Source organism: Piliocolobus tephrosceles, unplaced genomic scaffold, assembly GCF_002776525.5.
Source record: "Piliocolobus tephrosceles isolate RC106 unplaced genomic scaffold, ASM277652v3 unscaffolded_31023, whole genome shotgun sequence".
NCBI lineage: Eukaryota > Metazoa > Chordata > Mammalia > Primates > Cercopithecidae > Piliocolobus > Piliocolobus tephrosceles.
This window is the reverse complement of record NW_022314337.1, coordinates 11,718-19,806: the sequence shown is the minus strand read 5'-3', so window position 1 is coordinate 19,806 and position 8,089 is coordinate 11,718. Positions and strand designations below refer to the sequence as shown.

The following is an 8,089-nucleotide window of genomic DNA, read 5'->3' as shown; positions in this document are numbered from 1 at the left end:
AGATGCTGTCAGACCTTTAAGTGGGGATTCCAGTCTGGGGTTCCAGGCAAAGGAACGGGCTGAAGTATAAAGAGTCACCAACATAGGCACAGTAGTTGAAGCCATAGGCCTGGAGGAACTCTCTTAGGGCTTGAGTGTAGACAGAGAAGAGAATTGGGCCCTGGGGCACTCCATCTCTTAGAAGCCAGGGAGAAAAGAAAGGATTGGCAATGTAGACCGAGGACCAGACTCCCATGACAAACAAGGTCAAGTTAGATGAGGACTGAGAAGTGGTCACTGGGTTAGTAATGTGCAGGGTGCTGGGGGCCTTGACAAGAGCAGTCTCCTTGGTGTAAAGCAGGGAACAGATCAGCAGCTGAGAGTAAAGAGAGAGGCAAAGGTGTGAAATCGCCCTCTGGAGAATGGAGACGACTGGGTTAGGGACAAGAGTTTGTGTGCATGTGGTTGTGAATTGAAAGATTTTTAGTAGAGACGGGTTTCACCATCTTGGCCAGAGTGGTCTTGAACTCCTGACCTCGTGATCCACCCACCTCGGCCTCCATCTCTTAATCTTTTATTTTATTATTATTGTTTTTAAAATTTAATAGAGACAGGGTCTCACTATGTTTCCCCGGCTGGTCTCAAACTCCTGGACTCAAGCAATCCATTCTCCTTGGCCTCCTAAAGTGCTGGGATTACAGGTGTGAGCCACCACACCTGGTCCCCTCCTAAGCTTAAGGACTGATATGAAACTGGGGTGCCTATAGCCCCAGCTACTCAGGAGGCTGAAGCAGGAGGATTGCTTGAGCCCAGGAGTTCAGGGCCAGGCTGGGCAACATAGTGAGGCTCCAAGTCTAAAAAAAACCAAAACCCCAATAAACAAAAAGCAATATGAAGAAGATAATCTTGCCGCGGACAGTGGCTCATGCTATAATCCCAGTGCTTTGGGAGGCCGAGGCCAGTAGATTGCTTGAAGCCAGGAGTTCAAGACCAGCCTGGGCAACATGGCAAAACCCCATTTCTACTAAAAATACCAAAAAAATGCAAAAAAAGATTTTTAAAAAAAAAGAAGAAGAAAGAAAGAAAAGGAAGACCTTTCAGATGGATGTTCATGTTTCTGACCTTGCACTACCCCAGTGTAGGCTCCAAACAGGCATGTGAGGTGCCATTGGAAAGCCCCAGGGCACTGTGGCCAGGGTTCACATTGGCCAAGTTATGTCCATCGGCACCAAGCTGCAAAACAAGGAGCATGTGATTGAGGCCCTGTGCAGGGCCAAGTTCAAGCTCCCCAGCTGCCAGAAGATCCACATCTCGAAGAAGTGGGGCTTCACCAAGTTCAATGCCAATGAATTTGAAGACATGGTGGCTGAGAAGCGGCTCATCCCAGATGGGTCAAGTACGTTCCCAATCGTGGTGCTCTGGACAAATGGCAGGCCCTGCACTCATGAGCGTTTCCACTGTGCTGCCCCCTCTTAATACTCACCAATAAATTCTACTTCCTGTCCACCTAAAAAAAAAAAAAAATGCCTTCACTTCAATTACCCCTTTCTTACATACTTTGTTATTTTAGTTTTATCCTGATTTCCTCAATAAACATTATTAGTATATTAAAAAAAAAAAAAAAAAAAAGAAATCCATCAAAACTGATCTCGGCTCTCAGAGAGCTCAGTCTGGTCGGGGAAGGCTTATGGAGTAAGATGCAAACTTAGGTGGGAACACAGGCATAGGGAGGAGCTAGTCAACTTTGAAAGCATCACAGGTGACATACGAGATGGGTCTTAAATGTTCAAAGGCACTAGAGCAGAAATTCCGGAGGAAACCAACCTGTGCAAAACTGATAAACGCTGGGATTCTCAAACTTGTAGATGGGTAAGAAACACCCGAGAGGTTGGTTTAAAATGTAGATTGCAGGGATACACTCCCCAGTAAACTTCGGGTTCAATACCCAAGTAGCATCAATTTTAACAAGCTTCCCAGGAGGCTAGTCAGAAAATCATAGTTACAGAAGGCGGGCTGGGGAGCGGCGGCTTCTGGGTCTCCGAATGAGGGCACACAATTAAAATTTAAAAAAAGCGAAACCAAACCAACTCCTCCATTTGCGTTGCGCCTTCAGGGTGCTTGAGGCTTTCCTGTGCCTTACTTTGTCGGAGCCTCGCAAAAATGCTGTGGGGTGGAAATTACGAGTCTCATTTCAAAGGGGAGGAAACAGGTTTAGAGAGGAGGGATGCATTTGCTCAAGGTCACAAAGCGGAAGGGGGTACAGCAGAGACCCAAAATCGGCAGACTACCAACTCGGAAGCTTTTCGATCAGGTAAGCTGGCCCGGAGTGGGTGGGGCTCGGACTCTCCCTGCAGGCCGGTTCCAAAATGGTGGGGGCAGTGGCGTCAGCAACGCCCCCGCCCCTTCCGTTCACCGCCCTCCTCCATCTCCAGGCCACCCAGGCGGGGGGAGGGGAATGGACCCTAGCAATCCACGTGACTGCCGACAACCGAGCGCGTGACGCAAAGCGGCGGGCCCAACGCTCGCCTTGTCTTTTGGGAAAGGTAGTTCTGGTGGCAACCAAGTCGGCCAGGAGAGGCGGGCGTAGGACTACATTTCCCAGGAGGCAGCGGGTCTACGCCGTCGCCGTCGTTGGAGAGCGGAGACGCTGGGCGCGCTGTGGGGCGGGGGCGAGGTTCGGGCTGGTTGTGCCGTTGCGAGCTGCAGCTGCGATCGCTGTGGTAGGCCCAGGTGAGTGAGCGCCTCTGATGGAAGTTAGGGCAGCTTAACCGGCTCCAGTGGTTTCGTTTCGTATCTTTTTTCCCCAGCTGCTGGGTCAAGGGCTCAGGGAAGGCCTGGCGTGGAGTAGCTCCCCCGCGCTTACACCCTGGCCTCTTCTGAGCGGGCTCCGCTCCCTCCGGCTCCTCCCCCTCCCCGCCCTTCAGGGCTTCCCCTGGCCCCGGCCTAGCTCCCGAGGCTCTGGATCGCCTTCTCTCCAGAGCAGCTCTTAACGCCACTTTTTCTTGCAGTCGGCCTGGGGGCGGCCACTCCCTACTCTTTGCCTTTTGGTCGTATGAACCCCATTATTTGTATTTTCCCGGAACTCCTGTGTGCCCTTCCCCCCATCCAGTCCCCATTGGCCTGGTTCTGTCTTCTCCTAGGGCGCATGTGGCTGCCACTCAGTAAATGTTAGTATCGCTTCCGTTCTTTCCAGCCTGGTGGCCAAATAAGGGATAGTCCAAATTTGTCTCCTACGGGAATATTAGAGTTCTCACTTTTTTTTTTTTGGGCTGGAGCTGAGGCCGGCTTGCATTCCAGTGGCAATCGGCGTGAATTCTGCTTATATGAGGTGACTTATTTTGCTTCTCTTAGGGCCTAAGAAACTTCTATCAACTGTTGTCTTTGACTTTCCAAATCTTAGGGGTGGAGCATGGCAGCAGAAGCTGGGGAGCAGCAGTGGTGCCCAGAAGTTGGAAGCCATCAGTGGCACTACAGGGTTTATGGGGAATTTGTTAATTGGATTGAAGGGAAAGCCTTTGAGAGTATAGAAGGACCTGGCAGGAGAGAGGCAGTGAAGGTTCTGTGGGGAGCATAACAGAAGTGTTCTGAACTAGTCAGCCTGGGTTCAAATCTTGGCCCTGCTCTCTTTTGATCTGAGGTCAAGAGTCTTCATTTCCAGGTGCTTCAGTTTTCTTATCACTAAAACAGCAGTGAGTAGCAGTGACCCCTTTACAGGGTTATTGTGGAGACTAAATGAGACAAAAATCACTTAGCCACTGTTACAACTATCATCATTTATACGATTTTTTTTAGAGTGTGCGCCCAGAGAGGTAAGGCGTATATCACACCATTGTTTTTCTTGTCTTTCAGATGACCCTGACTTTTTTCGTTTGTGGAAGTACTGTTGTAGTCTCTCCTGTTATTCTAGACAGCCTGACGTGTGTATTATGATTTAGAAGCTTGTTAAATAGCCAAAACCGGTGGCTGCCATGAACAACTTGTGGAGCAAATCGGGCTCAGTTTGTTCTTTGCCGGGACATGTATTTTGTTTTTGTTTTTTGTTTTTTTTTTTTTTGAGACGGAGTCTTGCTCTGTCGCCCTGGCTGGAGTGCAGTGGCCGGATCTCAGCTCACTGCAAGCTCCGCCTCCCGGGTTCACGCCATTCTCCTGCCTCAGCCTCCCGAGTAGCTGGGACTACAGGCGCCCGCCTCGTCGCCCGGCTAGTTTTTTTGTATTTTTTAGTAGAGACGGGGTTTCACCGTATTAGCCAGGATGGTCTCGATCTCCTGACCTCGTGATCCACCCGTCTCGGCCTCCCAAAGTGCTGGGATTACAGGCTTGAGCCACCGCGCCCGGCCGGGACATGTATTTTGTGAACTAGTGTTCATACGTTAATGATAAGTTTTACTGCAACCATTTGGGCTTAATTGCATTTTGTAAGAGAGTTGTATTGAGGTTTCTTTAATAAGTGATTTGATTAAAAACCTTTATATCCAGTGTAATTCCATCTCTTTGTTTTTTAAACCTTTTAGCACCAGAGAAAGATCTCCAGTTTTGGAGGTTGATGTTTTTAGTTATGTAGACTAGGTACAGTTCAGTTTTAGCAGTGGTGGTGGTGGTAGTAGTGCCACCTTAGTGTATTTATGTAATACCATGTATATAGGTACTTTTGAATTTGGTTTAGCCTGTAAAATATGGATTACAAAAAGTGTGATCTGTTTTGTTCCGAGGAATTGGAGGGAGGAAGCTTGGAATATTTCTGAGATGAACACAGAGATGGGGAATGATGATTACTGGGAGGGCGCACAGACCTACGATTTATTATTATTATTTTTGAGACAAAGTCTCGCTCTGTCATCCAGCCTGGAGTGCAGTGGCACAATCTTGGCTCACTGCAACCTCTGCCTCCTGGGTTCAAGCGATTTTCCTGCTTCTGCCTCCTGGGTAGCTGGGATTACAGGTGTGTGTCACCACACCTGGCTCAGTTTTGTATTTTTAGTAGAGACCGGGTTTCACCGTGTTGGCCAGGCTAGTCTTGAACTCCTGACCTCAGGGGATCACCCGCCTCGGCCTCCCTAAGTGTTGGGATTACAGGCATGAGCCACCGTGCCCGGCCACGATTTATTATTTTTAGAATGGATAGTCCTAACCACTAAGCATTTCAGGACGCCGCCCTGTTTCTGTAGGGCATAGTGATGTCCTAAATGGAAGGAAGTCTGGTTAATGCTGTTCTCTCAAATGCAGGTTTTGGTGGATTTTTTTCACACATATTCTGTAAACATCTAAGATCTGTTCACTATTTGACTCTGATTTATTGGGTAATTTATTCAACAAATAGTACTTGAGAGCCTATCATTTACCAGCTTCTGTTGTGGGCCTGTGAATATATTGGGGTACAATGACAGATGAGGTCTTGTCTTTTGGAAATTTAACACAATTGTTGGGGGCGGGGGACACAAAAGGTAAGCAAATAAATTACAAATTGAGAAAAGTAACAGAGGTGTTCAGTTCAGGACTCTGATAGACACTGAAAAGGGGGAATGAAGTTCTTTTTGGGGAGAGTGAGGAACCAATTTTGTAGGATGTCAAGGAGAGGGTATCCAGGTAGAGGAAACAGTAAGTGCCCAAACTGGAAGATGGGAAGAATTTAGTGTGCTTTCAGAACTGAAAGGAGGCCAGTTGTGTTTGACACTTTGGAGAGTGATTACAGTTGAGTTGGAGAGGTAACGTTATTAGGGAAGCCATTGAAGCCTTCTGATGGAACGAAGGATTGCCGTCTCTTTCTTTTCTCTAATATGTGTAGACACACAAATTATTTACACTTTTTTTTTTTTTTGAGATGGAGTTTTGCTCTCGTTGCCTGGGCTGGAGTGCCATGGCGCGATCTCGGCTCACTGCAACTTCCTCCTCCCAGTTCAAGCGATTCTCCTGCCTCAGCCTCGCAAGTAACTGGGATTACAGGCATGTGCCACCACGCCTGGCTAATTTTGTATTTTTAGTAGAGACGGGGTTTCTCCATGTTGGTCAGGCTGGTCTCAAACTCTCGCCCTTAGGTGATCTCCCTGCCTCGGCCTCCTGAAAGTGCTGAGATTACAGGCATGAGCCACTGCGTGCAGCCTACAACACGTTCAGTAGTACAGATGAAGGAGGGAGGAAGGAAGGAGTTTAAGGGCTGATTTATGTTTTAAAATCATTTCACGGAAGTATGGAAAATGGATTGTGAGGTACATTAGTTAAGAGACTGAAGATGGTAGTTACCTGACAGAGCAAGAAGATAGAGATGGAAGAGTAAGAAGCAGCAGAGATTGGAGAGTAAGTAGGTTTAATAGTCTCTGTAGGCTGCAGTGAGCCATGATCATGCCACTGCATGCCAGCCTGGGCAACAGAGTGATACCTGGATTCAAAACAAGCAAACTTACTCTTGATGGTAGGACATTGTTTGTTTGTTTTTGAGATGGGAGTCTTGCTCTGTTGCCCAGGCTGGAGTGTGGTGGTGGAATCTTGGCTCACTGCGACCTCCGCCTCCTGGGTTCAAGCGATTCTCCTGCCTTAGCCTCCCAAGTAGCTGGGATTACAGGCACCCGCCGCCACACCTGGCCTCTTTTTTTTTTTTTTTCTTCTGGAGGCAGTCTTGCTCTGTTGCCCAGGCTGGAATGCAGTAGCACTGTCTTGGCTCACTGCAACCTCTGCTTCCTGGTTTCAAGCAATTCTCCCCGCCTTAGCCTTCCGAGTAGCTGGGATTACAGGCGCCTGCCACCGTGCCTGGCTAATTTTTATATATATATATATTTTTTTCTTGAGACGGAGTTTCTCTCTTGTCACCCAGGCTGGAGTGCAATGCCATGGTCTCGGCTCACTGCAACCTCTGCCTCCAGGGTTCAAGTGATTCTCCAGCCTTAGTGTCCCGAATCACTGGAATTACAGGCGTCCACCACTATGTCCAGCTAATTTTTGTATTTTTAGTGGAGACGGGGTTTTGCCATGTTGGCCAGGCTGGTCTTGAACTCCTGACTTCAGGTGATCCGCCTGGCTCGGCCTTCTACAGTGCTGGGATTACAGGCGTGAGCCACCACGCCTAGCCTGCGGCAGGACATTGCATTTTTTTTTTTTTTTTTGAGACAGAGTCTCGCTCTGTCGCCCAGGCTGGAGTGCAGTGGTGTGGTCTCGGCTCACTGCAACCTCTGCCCCTCCAGGTTTTAAGCAGTTCTCTGCCTCAGCCTCTGGAGTAGCTGGGATTACAGGCGCCTGCCACCACGCCCAGCTAATTTTTTTGTATTTTTAGTAGAGATGGGGTTTCACCATTTTGGCCAGGCTGGTCTTGAACTCCTGACCTCGTGATCCACCTGTCTTGGCCTCCCAAAGTGCTGGGATTACAGACGTGTGCCACCGTGCCCGGCGACATTGCATTCTTAATCTGTGGCCTGTGGACTCCAGGGAGCCTGAGAACTCTGTAAAATGTTTTTGAGTAGGGGTGCATTTTTTCAAGGAAAATGTGTTCTCCTACCATATTCATTAGAGTTTCAAAAAAGTTAAGAACTACTGTTCTAGACCCTATAATGTAGCTTTATAATCCGTAAAAATGTAGGCTGGGCATGGTGGCTCCTGCTTATAATCCCAGCATTTTGGGAGGGTAAGGTGGGAGGATCCCTTGAGCCCAGGAGTTCAAGGTATCAGCTGTGATTGCACCACTGCACTCCAGCCTGGGCTATAGAGCCAGACCCTGTCTCTAAGGAAAAAGAAAGGTAATTGCTCAAGGTTTACCAAGGCAGTAAAACGCCACAGATACCCTTTCTAAAAGATTGACTTTATTAATTTTTCAAGGGAACTAATTTTTTTTTTTTTTTTTTGAGACGGAGCCTTGCTCTGTTGCCCAGGTTGGAGTGCAGTGGTGTGATCTCGGCTCACTGCATCTTCAGCCTCCCAGGTTCAAGTGATTCTCCTGCCTCAGCCTCCTGAATAGCTGGGACTACAGGCACGTGCCACCACACCTGGCTAATTTTTGTATTTTTAGTAGAGACGTGGTTTCACTGTGCTAGTCAAGATGGTCTCCATCTCCTGACCTCGTGATCTGTCCGCCTCAGCCCCGCAAAGTGCTGGGATTATAGCGGTGAGCCACTGCGCCTGGCCTACA

General features: G+C 48.4%; 1 pseudogene; it reads left to right on the top strand.

Moving 5' to 3' along the window:
• The first annotated feature begins 1,075 nt into the window (after positions 1-1,075).
• On the top strand, positions 1,076-1,555 carry LOC111543781 (annotated as a pseudogene).
• The last annotated feature ends 6,534 nt before the right edge of the window (positions 1,556-8,089 follow it).